This window comes from Chrysochloris asiatica, unplaced genomic scaffold (genome assembly GCF_000296735.1).
Source record: "Chrysochloris asiatica unplaced genomic scaffold, ChrAsi1.0 scaffold00095, whole genome shotgun sequence".
In the NCBI taxonomy this organism is placed as follows: domain Eukaryota; kingdom Metazoa; phylum Chordata; class Mammalia; order Afrosoricida; family Chrysochloridae; genus Chrysochloris; species Chrysochloris asiatica.
In genome coordinates this window covers 11068401-11087577 of record NW_006408613.1, presented here as the reverse complement: position 1 = coordinate 11087577, position 19177 = coordinate 11068401, and the positions used below count along the sequence as shown (strand labels likewise).

At 38.3% G+C, this 19177-nt stretch overlaps 1 pseudogene; it reads right to left on the bottom strand.

Moving 5' to 3' along the window:
• Nucleotides 1–1975: 1975 nt before the first annotated feature.
• LOC102828297 lies at nt 1976–17661 on the bottom strand (annotated as a pseudogene).
• Nucleotides 17662–19177: the final 1516 nt, after the last annotated feature.

Here is a 19177-nt window from a genome sequence, read left to right as displayed (position 1 = left end):
CTGATGATACAACCTTGCTTGCTGAAAGTGAAGAGGACTTAAAACATTTACTGATGAATATCAAAGAGCACAGCCTTCCATACTGATTACATCTCAATGTAAAGAAAACAAAAGTCCTCACCACTGGACCAATAAACAACATTCTTATCAACAGAGAAAAACTTGAAGTTGTCAAGGACTTCATTCTTCTTGGATCAACTACCAACACTCATGGAAGCAACAGTCAAGAGATCAAAAGGATGTATTGCATTAGGCAAATCTGCTGCACAGGACCTTTTTATAGTGTTGAAGAGCTAAGATGTCAGCTTGAGGACTAAGGTGCGCCTGACCCAAGCCATGGTATTTTCAATAACCTCATATGCATGCGAAAGCTGGACAGTGAATAAGGAAGACTGTAGAAGAATTGATGCCTTTGAGTTATGGTGCTGGAGGAGAATATTGAAAATGCCATGGGCTGCCACAAGAACCAATAGATCTATTTTGGAAGAAGTGCAGCCAGAGTGCTCCTTGGAGGCCAAGATGACCAAATTCATGTCTCATACTTTGGACATATTGTCAGGAGGGCCTGTCGCTGGAGAAGGATCTCATGTTTGGTGAGGTGGAGGGTCAGAGGAAAGAGGAAGACCTCCAACAAGATGGATTGGCCAAGTGGCAGCACTGATGGACTCAAGCATGGCAATAATAGTGAGGTTGGCCTAGGATCAGGTAGTGTTTTGTTTTGGTGTGCATAAGGTCGCTGTGGGTCAGTACCGACTTGACGGCACCTAACAGCAACAACAAAGAGATAGGAGATTTCATGATAGTTCACAAAATTTTACTATAACACTAAGAAAATTATAGACAATATTGTTTTCATAAGATGAGCAATTGACTAAATATAATGTATTTAAATTTAAGAAGCCTACCACATTGAAATGACCTGGTACTCTTGATATTTCCTACTATCACTTCAAAATCATTGATCTGAGATTAAAATTTGAGTTTAGGGGTTAACCAAATAAAACAACTGATCTAAGTAATGAACTTGACTGATAATATCACCCCAACTGATCCAAGAAATGAACTTGACTGATAACATCACTTCTTTCAGCATTCAAAGGACTACATTCCTTTTACAGGTTGCTATTTCTATTTAAACAGATATATAACAAGCAAGCAAACATGATGACAAACAGGCGAGTGAAATAACATCTGTAAGAATTGAATAGTTTTTAAACATCTAAAACTCTTCAGTCAAAGACCCTTTCTAAAAATAAGCAACCATAGCTTGTTAAAAAAATTTTAAAGTTCTATTATAAATAATAATTGAAAAGTTAAATATACAAACCATAGTACATCAGAGAGAGACATAACAATAAATGTATAATCAGATGTACTACAACCAATCACAATTCATTTGGAAGTCATGAAAAGTCAGCAACAGAACATACTGAGTCAGCCAGTGAAGCTGGACAAATACTTGATTGTACTCATGGTTCCATAGGATGTCCATAGCAGCACTGAGTTACACAATGAGAGCAACACTTTTCCTTTCCACCTTATGGCAAAAATTTTGTTACATAAGACAAAAGATGGGCAGCTAGCAAATGGTGGTCTGAACCATGCAGAAACAACAACATATGATATTATATGTGGGTAATATCTGGTAGTTGAATCTTGGGCTGCAAAAGACAGGAAGAAAAGTGATCAAAAATGATAATGGCATCTCACCTAAGAAATTTTTTTTTTTTTAATTGTGTAAGAGATAAGCCTTTTAAAAAATGTCTTCCTGCCACCTTACACAAGGTGTAAAAGATATTTTCTGTTTTCTGTAATTATTTACAATAATACGCAGAGTGATTTGTGAAGACTTCCTTCACTCTCTCTTGTTTCGCATGAGGGAAAACATATAAAACCACCTAATTACTTCCTCCAAAGCTCTGGATTATAGAAACGATCAACAAACAATATTCATTTCACACCTACGCATAAGTAGCTAAAATGAAGATTGCTGATCACTGTCCTTTTCCATTATTTCAACTCTGTGAGGCCCATAAGCTACATGACAGTCTCCAACACCAGAAAATCACAAAATACCTTCTGGTGTAACAATGCTGACATATCATCATCAAATTTAATACATTCATCTTTTTTTCCCTTTTCACCCATGATACATAATGATCTGAAGAACTAGTCCTTCCCTGAGGAGTTAGCACCACTTGTAAATAAATCATAGTAACCACAGTTATTGGGACCAATATCATCAGCAAAAGAAAAAGGCTCATACTTAACTTCCTTCTGAGTACTACTTTTTCAGTCACTTAATTTAGGTTGCTGATTCACTTTTTTATTCTAGAACCTTGCATTTTGATCAAAAGGAGATCATTTTCTCCTGAAGCTCTTATGTACATAGCTCATGCACATGCAACGTAAGAGGAAATTTAACTTCCTTAAGAACTTTGGCATTCTGACTCCTGTTCTTTATTAAAAAACACAACACAGATGATTTGAATAGTCAAGTGATAAAGTAGCCCACTGATGTTGAAGGATCTGATGTACAAAGCATTTCTTTGCAATGTAGGAGACTAGTGATTTCTTCCTGAAGTTGCATTTTTAGTCCTTTAAAAGGTACTTGACTTCTTGATTGATAAAACACTTAGCTGAAGCTCATTTTCCTTTCCATTAGTAACTTTTTCATCTTTAGATTCTGTACATTTCATGGTAGTTTCAAACTCAAAATCTTATTGATCAATTAAGTGTTTCTCTTTAGAAGGCGTCACTGCTGGTACAGATGAATCTCTCTTTAACAGAATTATCCTCTAAGGCTTCCAATTTCTGTTGCAATTCTTACATCATTTGTATCCAACATTCCTTAGCATCTGGTTGATTATATTGTCCTTGTCCTCCTTTCTCTGAAAATTGTGGAAAAGCCATCTGCTAAAACTGCAATAGAATGACAGGTGGAATACTAGAAGTTTCATCCACGGAATCAAACAAATCTCTAAGGGCTGCAGTAGTATACCATGCTGAAACCATTTCCCCTGAAACTCTTGAGGCATCTGCATACTTTTAAAGGACATCTCTGAGTTCAGGCACAGAATGGATGCACTGAACTGTAGCATTCATGTAACAAGTGTTACCAAAGTTTGTCAATTCACATGGTAATTTCATGGCATATGCTAACTGTTCTTCTGTCATGTCTTCCACAATGACAGTTTTAGCTGAGGGTTCCTCAGGTAGAGCATCTACAGAGGGTATTAGCAGTACATTAATTCCATTTTTTTTTTTTTTTTAATGTTTCCCCAGTCATCATTCTTCAATGTTCCTCCTTTCACTATAAATTTCTGTCTAGCTAACTGGACTCCAGTCAGCAAAAAGCTAAGCCTGGAACACCATTGGAGGTCCATCAGTATTCAATCGCTACACCTTCAATTTTCTCCTTTTCCCATTTTACAGTAACAGTAGAGCAGCATGGCAGAGACCAAGGGGAAACAGTGGTACTAGAAGTCTGGGTCTGGCAGAAGCTGTGAAGGAAAAAGGGATAAATAAAGGCAGTGGCAGCAGCCAAGATGGAGGTATTTTAGCAGTAGCTGCAGCAGTTCCGAAGCCTCCATCTTTTTTTTTTTTTTTTTTTAAGTATGGAAATCTTTTATTAAGCTTTTACAAGAATGGTCTTATGTAATATTTGCCTTTTTGTGACTGACTAATTCCACTCAGTGTAATGTCCTGAAGGTTTATCCATGTTATGAAGTGTTTTGCAACTTCCTCATTATTCTTCAAGGTATTATAGTATTCCATTGTGTATATGTACCAAAGGTTATTTATCCATTCTTCTGCTGATGGGTACTTAGGCTGTCTCCATTTTTTTGTTATTATGAATAGTGCTGCTATAAATATTGGTGTACATACATCTACTCCAATCTGACTCGTATTTCTTTTAGCTATAGACCAAATAGAGGAATTGCTGGATCACAAGGCATTTCTATTTCCAAATTTCTGAGGAAATACTGTTTTCCCAGGAAGTTGAACCATTTTACAGTACCACTAGCAATATATGAGTGTCCCAGTCTCTCCACACACTTACCAGAATTTATTGTCCTCTGCTTTTTTGAACTTCACTGTTACTGCTAATGTGAGATGGTATTTCATTGTTGTTTTGATTTACATCTTTCTGATGGAACCGACTCCATGGCACATAACAACAACAACAATGACTAATAATTGTGAACATTTCCTGATGTTTGTTGGTTGCCAGAATATCTTCCTTGGTGAAGTGTCTGTTCATTTCCTGTGCCCACTTTTAAAATTGAGTTACTTGTCTTTTTCTTGTAGAGGTATTGTAGTTTCCTATAGATTTTCAAGATTGCCTCCATATTCTTTTGATGTTTCCTGCATCCTTCAATATTTTGCCCATGGAATCTTTCAGTTTTGCAAGTCAAAGCTAAATTTTTTTTTTGAGTTCCTTTAGCTTGAGAAATGCTAATCATGTTCTTCCCTTTTGGTTTTCTCCAAATGTTTGTACATTTCATTATATTTGACTTTGTCTTTTTGAACTGCCCTTTGAAATATTCAATTCAAATCTTTTACCTATTCATTGCTCTCATTTGCTTTATTATCTCTATGCTGGAGAGTAAATTTCAGAGTCTCTTTTGACATTCATTTAACCTTTTTCATCTTCTGTGTTTTCTTAATGATCTTTTGTTTCTTCCTGTATGATGTTCTTATTGATAGAAAGTATGTCGAGGATCACAGAATAGAATTTGGCTAGACCAATGACTTGTTTCTTGCAAATACCTTTTATAAACAACATTACATATGATTATACATGTCAACCTCACCAGATGGAATACTCAGAAGTCAAACTGACTACATCTGTGGGGAAAAAAAATGATGGACATGTTCCATATCATCACCTTAAACTTTTTTAAAAAACTTTTTATTGTGAGTTGAGTGATGGTTTGCATGAGAGAACATTGATTTTACACTCATTGTTTCTGCTGCTGTTCATAATTGCTTATGTTCTGTTGCTATGCATAATTTTTCCAAAGACTAACATTTCATAGGCTGCCCCCCTTCTTTCTTTCTAGTCTGTCTGAGTCTGAAAGCTTGACTAAACCCAGTCCACCATGGGTGACACTGCTGGTATAGCAGGTGGAATAGCTTCCCAACATCACAGCAACACACAAGCCACTGCAGTGCAATAAACTGAGAAATATGTGATCGTTCTAGGGAACTAAAAATATGAATTCAGGGCATTGGTTCAAGAGGAGGGCTTTCTCTCTCAGCTGGCTCTGAGAGAAAGTCCTTGTGTCTTCAGTTTGTTTACTGGTTCTTTGGAGATTACCAGATGGTTTCGTATCAATCATCCCCTATCTCAGCTTGCCTAATCTTCCATTTTAATCACTTATAGAGGATTAACTCCTAAGAAGCACTACACTATTTCTCATTTATATAACAGAAAGCTTATGTCTCAGTGAGATAATAACCACAGGTTTAGAGGTGAGGATTGGAACACGTATTTTAGAGGACTACAATTTAATCTTATATCACCTTTTATCAACACAAAATTTACATTCTTGTCATTAAAATATATTTAAACCATCATATCATTGTCATTGCCATTATTGTTAAGTGCCATCGAGTCGGTTCCGACCCATAGTGACCCTGTATAGGGTTTCTGAGGAGCAGCTGGTGAGTTTGAACCACCGACCTTGCAGTTCAAACGGCTTTTCAGTCGGCACATTAACCCACAGTGCCATACCAGTACTCCAGAGTTTAAATAAACTCCAAATCCAAAATCTCATCATATTAATCCTCTAAATCAAATATGAGTGAGATATTAGATGTATTTCATCCTTGTCAAAACTTCTCCATCTATGATCCTATGATATCTACATTATAAATTATTGTTTCTGAAGTACAATGGTGAAACAGGTATAAGGCAGACACTTAAATAATAAATAGAAAAAAATGGAGAAAAAGGAGGAAAAGTGAGCAACAAGCAAGTCCAACATCTAGAAAAATAATTCACATTAGCTCTCAATAATCGGAAATAACATTTTGTTCTTCAGGACCATGTGGACAAGAACACCATCTTCAGACTGGTTGTTAGCCACATCCTCTGGATTCTAGGTGAAAGCCTCTAGGCTTTGAGCTTCAGCTTTGCCTTCCAGGACCACTAAGATGGCAGCTCTGCTCCCTTGACATTGGTGGCCCCAATTTTCTAGTCCATTTGAGTGGTGACTCCATCCCCTTGGCCCTGGTTGGTCCCATTCTTTTGTTCCTTTATAATGGCAATCCCTCCCCTCAGCTTTGGGCAAAAGCTCATTTCCCAGAAACTTTTTAAAGACAGGCCTATACTCTGGAACAAAGTTAAGAACAATTTGACCCTGAATCCTAGCAGCTTTTTTCTCCACATTTCAAGATACAGGAGATGCTATGTCAATCCATGTTGTTAAGGGTCTTCCATTTTTAGATGTACCTTCCCTGGTCTCATGTGTAAGGAGCATTTTGGCTCTACTTCTTCTAAGACAGATTTGTTCCTGGAAGCCACAGTATATTCAATATTCAACACCATAATACAAATGCATCAATTCTTCTTAAGTGTTCCTTATAAGTTGTCCAATTTACACATGCATATGAGGCAAATGAAAATACCAGCTCTTGAGCCAGAAACTTAATCCTTAAAGTAACATATCAGTTTTTTAACACTTACTGGGTTTTTTTTAAACAGATTTTTCTAATGCAATATATTGTTTGATTTCTTGACTGCTGCTTCCATGGGCATTGACTGTGGTTCCAAGATAAATGGAACCGTTGACATATTTTATCTTCTCTGTTTGTTGTGGTGTAATTTACTTGTCTAGTTAAGAAGATTCTTATTGTCTTTATGCTGAGGTGTAATATATATATATATATATATATATTAACAAGAGTGAAGTTTTCTTTATTCGATTTTGCAAAGTTGGGTGCCTAACCCTGTAGACACAGGCAGATGTGCAGCATGGCTGGCTTGCTAAGAATTTTATTCCCCTGTTTTGAAAAAAACTTCTCCTCCATTTCCCCTTCTACTGAGTACCATGGAGTTTACAATCTAGTCACCTACTAGGCCTTACTGGCAGCATTCTCCTTTAATGTTAGTTTTCCTCCACCCCATGAACTTCCCCTATTTCTTTGATGAGTGTATTCTTATTTTTAAATTTCTAGTCTGTCAAACTAGTCTCTTCCTCTCCCCTGAGCACCTTTTGTTATGCTAGTCTGTTACCCCTAAAATTCCCCTTAGTCCTGAGGATTGATCACCTCAAGAGCTATTTCTCACAAATCCCCCCTTTTCTCTTGACACTTATTGGTCTCATTTTCATTTATTCTTCTTAAATCCTCATAAAGTATATCATTTCTGGATGTCCCTAATAGTAGAGCTAACATGCCTGTATTAGGTTGCATCATATTTGCATGTGACATGATATTGCTAAAACATGTACAACTGAAAATGCAGCGACCCCATTTTCCTCTTATATTTCATGAATGAACAAAGCAGAAATATTTGATGCACACATAAATGTCTAAAAGCCAGTCTCGAGCCCACAGGCACACAGTCTTATTCAGTCCATGGATCTAGAGCCCATACCTGCTCCTTCTTTCCATGTTGCCACCTCTGCCACCATCTCTGCAGTCACTGATTCTTCAGGCAGGGATCCCAAACTTCACTCATACTCCAATCATGGTCCTGTGATTGTCAATTTTGAAATAACAGATAACTAATCCCTCCTTTTAGTTACACATCCCCTGAAATTACAGTTTTGACAATCACAATTAATACTATTAATAATTGCAATTGAAATAATAAAATCTTATCAGCACTACTCCATACTGCCTTTCACAAGACCCATTTGGAAAAGAGGAAAACTAGTCAATGAAGATTTTCCCTTGACCCCTCATTCTAAAACTAAACATAACCATGAAAATTTGTTAAGTCAGCCACTTCATACCCTTTTAGCAATTGTTGTTGTTGTGACCCATAGCGACCTATATAGCGTTTTCAAGGAGCAGCTGGTAAGCTTGAACCATCGACCATGCAGTTTAAATGATTTTGCATTCTGAAGTATTAGCCCACAGTGCCACAGCAGGACTCCAATATCTAAATTGCCCATTCATACCAACACAGTACACTGAGAATACATGCATGTTCTTTGATCTGAAGAAACTTCCATTCTGATTGAAATTTTGAGGAACTGCATCCATAAGCAAAACTCCAGTTCATCAAATTGTAACAACTGACTCTTGCTCAGAGTATCAAACATCTTTATATTCATCTGATCAGGTTCTAGTCAACTCAACAACCCTAGCTATCCAAGCTAGGGCAAATGAGTACCAGCTGCAAGTTTGGGGGTTCACACACACCTCCCTGCACTTCAAAACAGTCAGTCTTCCCTCTTATTTCATCTCAAGGTCAACAGGTTCCAACAGAACATTCACTTACGGGTGATGTTTGATGGGCCAATTTCTCTTGCCTTGAAGCCCCAGAAACTCAAAATGACAAACTGTCTGCTTCCCCCTTCCCACCCCCCCACTCCCACTTTCTTTCAAAGGAGCTTTGGTAGCATAGTGGTTACCAATCAGGCTGCAAACCAAAAGGTCAGCAGTTCAAAATTACCAGCTGTTCCGCGGGAGAAAAATGAGGCTTTCTGCTCCTGTAAAGATTTACAGCCTCAGAAACCCTGTACAGGGTCGCTATGAGTCGGAACCGACTCCACTGCACATAACAACAACAGCTTTCTTTCAATCATAAATCTCCTGTTTTTTCAACAGTTCTGGGTTGGTGTGCATGTCTTTTCAAATGCAAATGTATCAACTCCCAAGTTCTGGGTGGAGCTCAACATTCCACTTTAGAGTCTTGCAAAGTCTTAAATAAAGAAGCCTATTTATTTATTTATTTATGTATTTTCGGTTTGGACAATTTCTAACTCCCATTTTATCAAATTAAATCAAGTATAGGCCAAAGTCCGTATTACAAACTTCCCATAATCATAATTACCAATATTTTTATATATGTCTATTTTACAATAATAGGCAGAAGAAGCCAATATCCATAAGGCAGTCAAACACATTAAGTTTTTTGTTTTTGTTTTAAGTTTTTATTGTGACTTGAATGACAATTTACATGGGAGAATTTCAGTTTTACACTCATAATTTCCATTCAATTCTTACAATTTCCTCCGTGCATCATCATTCAACAGTATTTGCTTCTATTCTCTCTGTTTTTTGTTTTGTTTTTTGGAGTGATGTACACAAAAACACTCAGGAATATACAATAATTTAAACAACCAAAGGATATATTTTGCAAGTCTGCCTCCTGGCCACCAGCACCCAGTCTTTATCATTCCATGAATCTAGAGTCCTGAGCTGCTCTCTCTCCCATTACCTCATCTCTGCCTCCATCTCTGGTGTCACTGCTTCTCTGGATAGGGTCCCACATTCTGCCCATGCTCTTCTCCCTTGGTAGTCCAAGGGTCCTCTGTTCCTGGACTATAGAGATCAACTATTGCCTCTTTTTTGTTACAAAACTTCTACCTTTACAGATGTGACAGCTGCAATTAGTCATGATAACAATTACTTATTATTGAATCATAAGAATCTTATCCCCATCTCTATTCACCAGACCCATCTAGACAAGACGATGGCTATTCAGTGGGGACTCTACCACCCCAAAATACTCTTAAACTAAACTCCCTCTTGAGAACTTGTAAGGCAGTCACTTTGTGCCTTTATTGCCCCCTCATTTTAGGTAGCCAATGTCTAAGTTGCCCATGCCTATCTACCCTGTGTATAGAGGCAATAGGATTGATACTTGATATGAAGACTCCTTCCCTCTCATTTGGTATTTTTAGCTACTACATCCATAAATATAAGTCAAGTTCATCAAATTGTAGCAATTTACACTTGCTTCCTTTATGAAAACTTATTTTTGTTTTCTTTTAATCTTTCTCTAGTCCAGTTCCAATCATCAAGTCATCAAGGCTAGGTCAAATGGGTACTATCTGAAAGTTTGGGCATTCTTGTGCATCTCCCTTCACTTCATATCAACTGGATACTTCACTCTCAGCTTTATCCCTCATGGCTATGTCCTTGTCCATGGGCACTGGAATTTCCAGGTCTCACCACAATTAAGTCCAGCCAGCCCTTCCTCTTCTCTCTCTCATCTCCAGGTCAATGGGAGTCTGTGGAGTGTGGTTGAACTCAGCCATATCTTCATTGCTGTCTTTACCCCTCTTCCACTTACCAGTAAATCAACATGGTTACCAGAAAGCTTACATGACTGCTCATGTGCTCCCTTTGAGTTTTAGTCTTGAAGAGGGGTTTGTCCTAAAGGGCCTTGATTGCTTGCCTTGATGGCTCCCTGGTAAACAACTTGCATGTTCTTGTAGTAGCCAATCAGACTGCCATTTGTTTTTTGGATTTTTTCTCCTGCTCATCTTTCTTTCAAGAAGGAACTTCTGTTGTTCTAACTGTTCCAGGCTGGTTTGCTTGCCCTTTCCAGTGGGAATGTCCACCTTAGAAGGTTCTGGATAGGGCTCAGGATTCTACCTCAGGTCCTATACACTACAAAGTCTCCACAAGAAGCCCATTTCACCGGGCAAATTCTGGAACCCTTTTTAGGTATTCCAATTAGTTATAGGCTAAAGACAGGCTTACAAGCTTTCTATCATCATGTTTCCCTATATTCCTTTCTATCCCATTCAATTGTCTATTTCACAATAGTAGGCAAGGGAAATCAATATTCATATTACAGTCAAGCATCTTATTATTATTTCCCTTCTTCAGAGTATGCCTCGATCCATGTATCACAGAGACGTGTTGTTCCAAGGTTGAGTATACATCACTATTTACCTCTGTTCCATTTAGCCCATGCAAACCTGCTTCAGTGTTCCCCTATCTACCTTGTTCTCTCCCTTTTTTGTGAATTGCCCTCCCCAACAGCTAAACTATGATGTATCTATTCCTTATTCTGTGTTCTATCATCCCTCCCCTACACCACCCCACCACCCTGCCCCCAGTAACCAACAAATAATTTTTCTTTCCCTATTTTAGTATGGGTATCTTTTCTCAAGCTTTTACAATAATGGTCTTATGCAATATTTGTCCTTTTGTGACTGACTAATTTCACTCAGCATAATGTTCTCAAGGTTCATCCACATTATGCAGTAGCTTACAGCTTCCATGTTACTGTTCAAGGTCGTAAAATACTCCATTGTGTACATGCACCAAAGTTTGTTTATCTATTTTTCCATTGATGGACACTTAGGCTGTCTTTATCTTTTTTTTTTTTTTTTTATTGTGAATAGCACTATGATAAATATTGGTGTGCATATGTCTACCTCTGTCTTGCTCATATTTCTTTTAGCTATATACCAAATAGAGGAATTGCTGGATCACAAGGCATTCCTATTTCCAAATTTCTGAGGAAGTACAATACCATTTTCCAGATTGGTTGGATTATTTTACATTCCCACTAGCAATGTAGAGGGCCCCAGTCTCTCTACATCCTCACCAGCATTTATTGTCGTCTGCTTTTTTGAACTTCACTGTTATTGTTGGTATGAGATGATATCTTATTGTTGTTTTGATTTGCATCTCTGCAAGGTTGGCAGTTCAAGCTCACCAGCTGCTCCTTGGAAACCCTATACAGGGTCGCTATGGGTCGGAACTAACTTGACAGCACTTAACAACAACAACAGTGGCTAATAATCATGACTATTTCTAATGGCTGCCTGAATCTCTTCCTTGGTGAAGTGTCTGTTCATGTCCTGTGCCCATTTTTTAATTGGATTTTCTTTTTCTTATAGAGGTATTATAGTGTCCTATAGATTTTAGAAATTAGTCCTTTGTCTGTTATGTCATTGCAAAATATTTTTTCAAATCTATGGGCTCCCTTTTTTGGTGAAATCTTTTGATGCACATAAGTTACTCTTTTGGTTCACTCTTTTGGTAAAATCTTTTAATGCACATAGGTTACTAATTTTAATATGTCCAAATCATCTATTTTGTCTACTTTTGGTTGTGCAATTCTTGCAATGCTTGGTAGTCTGTGTGTGCCCAGTATTAAAGCCCTTAAATTTTTTCATTGACGACCTTTTAATTCTGGGATTCACATTTATGTCTCTAATCCATGCTGAGTTGTTTTTTTTTTGTATATGAAGTCCATTGTTCATATGCAAATTCAAAATAAAGCTGAGGAAAATGAAAACAAGTCAACAAGAGCAAAATATGACATTGAAAATATCCCACTTGAGTTTAGAGATCATCAGAAGAACAGATTTGATACATTAAACACGAAAGACCAAAGACCAGAAGAGTTGTGGGATGTCATTAAGAACATCTTATAGGAAGAAAGCAAAAAGTCATAAAGAAGACAAGAAAGAAGGATAAAGTCAAAATGGATGTCAGAAGAGACACTGAAACTTGCTCTCTAGCATAGAGATGCTAAAGCAAATGCAAAAAAAATGAGGTGGTACAAAAGCTGAACAGAAATTTCAAAGATCAGATAGAGAAATAAAGCCAAATATTACAACAAAATGTGCAAAGATCTGGAGTCACAAAACCACAAAGAAAGAACATGCTCAGCATTTCTCAAGCTGGGAGAACCTAAGAAAAAATTCAAGCCTGGACTTTTGTTATTGACAGATTCTCTGGGCAAATTATTGAATGATGCAGAAAGCATCAAAAGAAGATGGAAAGAATACACAGAGTAATTGTACCAAAAAGAAATGGTTAATGTTCAACAGTTTCAAGAGGTAGCATATGATCAAGAGCCAATGATAATGAAGGAAGAAGTCTAAGGTGCATTGAAGGAATTGTCATAGAACAAGGCACCAGGAATTGACGGAATAAAAATAGAAATCTTTCAAGAAAGTGAGGCGTCACAGGAGGCACTCACTCATGTCTGCTAAGAAATTTGGATGACAACTATCTGGACAACTGATTGGAAGAGATCCTTATTTGTGCCCATTCCAAAGAGAGGTGACACAATGGAATACAGAAATCATCAGACAATCTCTTTGATATCCCACGGAATAAAGTTTTACTAAAGGAGCTCTGGTAGCATAGTGGTTACGAATCGGGCTGCGAACCTTAAGGTCAGCAGTTCGAAACTACCAGCTGTTCCACGGGAGAAAGATGAGGTGTTCTGCTCCCATAAAGATTTACAGCCTCGGAAACCCTGTACAGGGTCGCTATGAGTCGGTTCCGACTCCACGGCACATAACCACTACCAAAGGTAATATAGAAATGGCTGCAAGCATACATTGACAGAGAAATACAAGAGGTTCAAGCTGGATACAGAAGAGGCCATGGAACGAGGGATATCATTGTTGATGTCCAATGGATCTTGGCTGAAAGCAGAGAATATCAGAGATGTTTACCTGTGCTTTATTGACTATGCAAAGGCTTTCGATTATGTGGATCCTGACAAGCTTTGGACAACATTGTGAAGTATGAGTATTCCAGAACACTTAATTATGCTCATGAGGAATCTGTACCTGTACCAAGAGGCAGTTGTTCGTACAGAACATGGGAACACTGAATGGTTTAAAATTAAGAAAGGTGTGCAACAGGGTTGTAAAAATGTGGCATCAGGACTGGAGGAAGACTTATTAACAATTTACAATATGCAGATGATATAACCTTGCTTGCTGAAAGTGAAGAAGACTAAAAATATTTACTGGTGAATATCAAAGAGCACATCCTTTGATATGGATTGCATCTCAATGTCAAGAAAACAAAAATCCTCACCACTGGACCAATAAACATCCTTATCAATAGAGAAAAGACTGAAGTTGTCAAGGACTTCATTCTTCTTGGATAACTATCAACACTCATGGATACAGCAGTCAAGAAATCAAACGACGTATTGCATTAGGCCAGTCTTCTGCACAAGATTTTTTTAAAGTGTTGAAGAGCAAAGATATTAGCTTGAAGACTAAGGTGCACCTGACCCAAGCCATGGTATTCTCAATAATCTCATATGCATGTGAAAGCTGGACTTTTTTGACTTGGGGATTTTTTGATGACATGGTCAATTTCTTTTTTTGTTATAGGTTTGTTCAAGTTTTCTACTTCACTCTGAAACACATTAACCTTTTAAAACACTCAAGTTCAATCTTTCCCTCAATCTTGGACTAACCCAATTCATATGCATATGGATTTGGGTGTCTGCAGGGTGGATTCCTGATGGCGCTTGCCACAGATCAGCTATCTTCTCTATTCAGCATGACATCAGCCCCAGGCAACTAAGCTGCTCTCCTCTTATCTGAAACATTTTATTCCATTCCCCTTCACTCTTTCTCCCACAAAATCTCACTTTCCTAGTGCTGGAGCCCTTGCAATGAACCCTGCTCACAGCACCAAATGCTTAAACAAAGTAGTGGCCATATCTGACTTACTCTGAATTTGGACTAGTCCTCAGACTCAAGCATGATACAACGTCTATTAGCTGTCTAAATTCCAGCTATTATTTTGAGAAGAGCAAGTATTATTTTTCCACTTTTCAAAACCACCTCTCTGACTGGTCAGTGAAAGGGCCATTGATCTCAGCATTCGCCCAGTTTCACTACTCATTGTAGAACATCTCTGGTATAATGTGTGAATCTCTATTGGTTATAGTTTTTGTTGTTGTTACGTGCAGTCAAGTTGGTTCCTACCCATAGCAAACCTATATAGGGTTTCCAAGGAGCAGCTGGTGAGCTTGAACTACTGACCTTGCAGTTCAAATGGCTTGGCAGTCTGGCACATTAACCCACAGCACCACACCAGGATTCCATAGATGTAATTAATTCATTCTACATTTTTAGACCACCAGAAAAGTATACTCTCAAACCCGGCAGCTATCCAATTCTTAGCTTTAAGCTCATTAGGAACTCTTCTAGGGACTCCAATGGAGTTTATATAAATATATGGATCAGAAGATCCAGGGAGACATCTCCAGACTGAGGATTTTTTATTGTGCTCACATAACGCTCCAGTGAAGGGAATTGCCAGCTGGACCAAGGTTCATGTCCCAGTCCAATCAGACAGCAGCAACTCTCGGAGGCTGTCTTTCCACAATATTATCAGACATCCACCAAGGGTATTTTCAGGCCTGTATGATTGCTACTGTTAGGCTCACCATGTTTTGGACGTGGATGCAGGTTGTCAGTTCTACTACAGGCACTGTGAACTCTGTTCACTGCCTTGAAAGACAAGAAGAGTACTTCATCATCCCTATGGAAAGTGAAGGGATTGCTCTTTTACCCAAGTGCCCTTGTTTTGGTGCAGAGCCAATGTGCAGTGTTATTTTCCAATCCCATGTGAAAGAGAGCCAACTGCACCTGTAGTTTATCAGCTGCACAAGCATAGCAATCACTTTTGTTAAGAGCCGGTACTGAATATTTAACCCATTCTACCCAAGCATTCCTGGTGTGGCACTGTGGGTTAATGAGCCAGACTGCAAAGTTGTTTGAACTGCAAGGTCGGCAGTTCAAGCTCACCAGCTGTTCCTCAGAAACCCTATACAGGGTCGCTATGGGTTGGCACCGACTCAACGACACTTCACAACAACTACCCAAGCATTCACACTTAAATACCTTATATCTATCTCTAATATCTACCCTAGGTCTTTTACCTCAATTACTTCTGCTCTTTTAGGGTCATTTTCAGCACACAATGTCCCATCCAGAGATGTGGGCACCCATTCCATAGACCCAGATTGCTACTCTCAGCTCCCTATCACTAACACTGGGACATTAATTGAGATAGCTCCCACAGGGTAAAACTTGGCAAACACTTAATTTGATGGTTTAAGGGAATGATGCCATGATTATATTCACTTTGCCTACAACTATCAACCTGACTGGGTAGTTGTAGGCAAAAGCCCTTTGCACCTCCCCCATGGTAATGATACATTTTAGCCATATTAGCTTCCAAACCCACCTCATCTGGCAGAGTAGGCAAGGCAGCCTCTCAGACTCTTTTCAGGGTCACTTTGAGAGGTTTCCTGTGTGAGGGATGTGTTTCCCACTGGTAACTACTCTTCGATTGGAGAGAATCCCTCTACACTGGTCACTTTACTCGAGTACAGTGAGTCCACCCCTTCTCTGCAATCTATCTTAATGGTCAACTGCACCTGGTAAGGGCCCTTCCAATCCAACTGGAGGCTGTCCTCTTTCCAGGTATTGATCAGCACCAAGTCTCCTGGTCAGAAGCGATGAACTGTGAATTTAAAGGAAGGGCTTTCAACCAAGAGTTCTTTAAACTAAAGGTTAACAAAGCAACAAAGGCCAGCATGTAGTTTCTCAAGAATTGATCTCTAATCTCCATGGTGGGTAGGTGTGTGGTCTTTCCCAGGTAGGGGAGCCTATTTACAGTGGTGTGGTGCCCCTTTATCAGTGAATGCCATTCAATGCCCCAACTTCGAAAATTCTTTGAGGATGAAGATATTCAGGGAACAACACATTCTTACAACAGTATTTACTACACTCTGTCCATTTCCTCAAACTAAAAGAAACATTACTGACTCTATCATCTTTATACATGAATCCAGGCCTTCACTTAAAAGCTTCTCAAACAGGAATGTCAATTAAACATATTTTAATATTATATACTTATCAAATTAACTGAAACTATCAATACTCACGGCTGTAGCACAGTATTGTTTTCCTCCTCTTAACAAGACAAAATGCATGCATACAGGGTGGCCCACATTTTAATATAAACATGTTTTCAACTCAGAAAGAGTATTGATACACCAAATATCTTTTAAAACAGTATTATGTTCTCAGAAGATCTAAAACAATACAAATAAACACATACACACACACAAAGTCTTGAGCAATGTACAGTTTTAAAAATTATTATCACACCAGCCAAACAAATCCTTAATCACCTTTTCAATGGATTCATTTATACAATTTTACTGCAGAAAAAATATCAAAGACATTTAAATAAAATAAAACAACTTTTCAGTGTCCAACTCACATTTAAGTTTCACCTTGAATGTACAAACTATCTTAAGAATTATATTTGAAAACTACCATATCAAAAAAAATAATAATAATAATCACTAGGCCCTTTATTACTGGCTGCAGGTCTCCTCCATCTCTTCAATGGGGATAGGGTATTGTCTTCTATGGATCACTTCCTCTGTTTTGTTTTTTAAGTTCTACCCACAAGGGTGGAATTTCCAGCTCTTTCCTATTGCCTTTTTGAAACCATACCAGCAGGCCAATCTTCCCTTCCTCCTTTTCAATCAGAAGCCTCATATTTACCTACATCTACTTCTCCTACCTCCTCCTCTCTAATCCTATACCCAATCTTACAATTAGATCCTTTCCCTAAAGATTCAAACAGTTCATCAATGGGTTTGCTACTCCATTCCACTCCCTTCTACTAACCAACTAGAGTCTGATTTCCTGTGCATTCCTGGAGGTTTTTCATGCACCCTGACTTTTGTTTGTCTTTTTCCCAGGTATGGGAACTGTCCCCCAAAGCCCTCAACATTCTCCCAGAAGGACTGTCAGAAGTAATGTCTGTGGGAGTCTTTCCTGCTCTCTTCTTCCCTAGGCCTAGAATTCCATTCCCATTTTCTATTGATCTTGGTGTCTGAGTTCCCTTGTATGTTCAACCTACCTGTCCTGGAGATTCCTCATACATTACCCCAAGATTTTGCTTTGTCTGTCTCTGACCAGATTGGGAATCCGCACTTGCTTAGCACCTGAGATGTGCTTCAGTCACCTACACAACCCCTGAAAATAATCAACCACCAGGAGGGTACTTGTAGTCCAATTTTCTCATCCCAGTTCATGCATGAGATTGCTTGGTTGACTCAGTCTATTTTCAGTCCTTCATGTCTCTCTCACTGATTATTTCTTTTAACAGTCTCAGGTTGTTTTTTAGGCTCTGGCTAGGAGATAATCACCTTTGTGGAGTAGGCCTCTGAAACCAAGTCAGGATGCATCTCCTTTTCCACCAGGGCTGTCGCTCCAAATGGGCAGAAAATCCTGTATGAGCCCCCAGATTTATGAGAAACATTGTGGATACTGACAAATGCTCAAGAAATCCAATCTGTGCTCATTTTAGCAAGAGTAAGGTTATCTTTATTTGATTATGCAAAATTGGGTGCCTAACCCAGTAGACACGGGCAGACGTGAGGTGTAATCCATATTGATGGATGTGGTCTTTGAACGTCATTTGTTAGTATTTCAAATTCTTTATATACTGCAAGCAATGATGTGTCATCTGTATACCATACGTTGTTAAAGAGCCTTCATTCATTACTGATACCATGTTCTTCATGTAGTCTATCTTATCAAATTATTTGTTCAGCAAACAGATTGAATAAGTATGGTAAAAATATGCAACCCTGGCACACAGCTTTCTTGATTTTAAAACATGCAGCATCCCCTTGTTCTATTTCAATGACATTTCTTGATTTCCCACTTCCCATGGTTATGATCTACACAGTCTAATGTCTATGAAAAGTCAATAATACATAAACAAACATATTTATGGCATTCTCTGCTTTCCACTGTGATCTATCTAGCATCAGCAGTGATATCCCATGTTCCACATATCTTTTTACTTGTGCCTGCATTTTTGGGAGTTCCCTATCTGTGTACTGCCGCAATTGTTTTTTAATGATCTCCACCAAAATTTTGATTGCTTGTGATATTACTGATCCTATACAATAATTTCTGCATTATTTGGGTCAACTTGCTTTGGAATAAAGACAAATATAGATATCTTCCAGTCAGTTGGCCAAATTTCTGTGCATAGACAAGTAAGTACCTCAAGTAAAGAAACATGAGTTTGTTAAAACATTTCAATTGGCACCTCAACTCTTGGATTCCAGTTTTTCACCAAAAGCTTAAATTCAGTTTGGATTTCCTTAAAGTATCCATTCTTGATCATATGCTATCACCTGAAATGATTGAAAATTGACCAATTATTTTTGGTCTCGTGACTCCAAATTCTTTTCATGTTCTTCTGATGCTTCCTGTGTTTTTCAATAATTTGGCTATTTTGTCATTGTTAATTGTTGTTGAAGAGCTGAGATGTCAGCTTGAGGACTAAAGTGCGCCTGACCCAAGCCATGGTATTTTCAATAACCTCATATGGATGTGAAAGCTGGACAGTGAATAAGGAAGACCATAGAAGAATTGATGCCTTT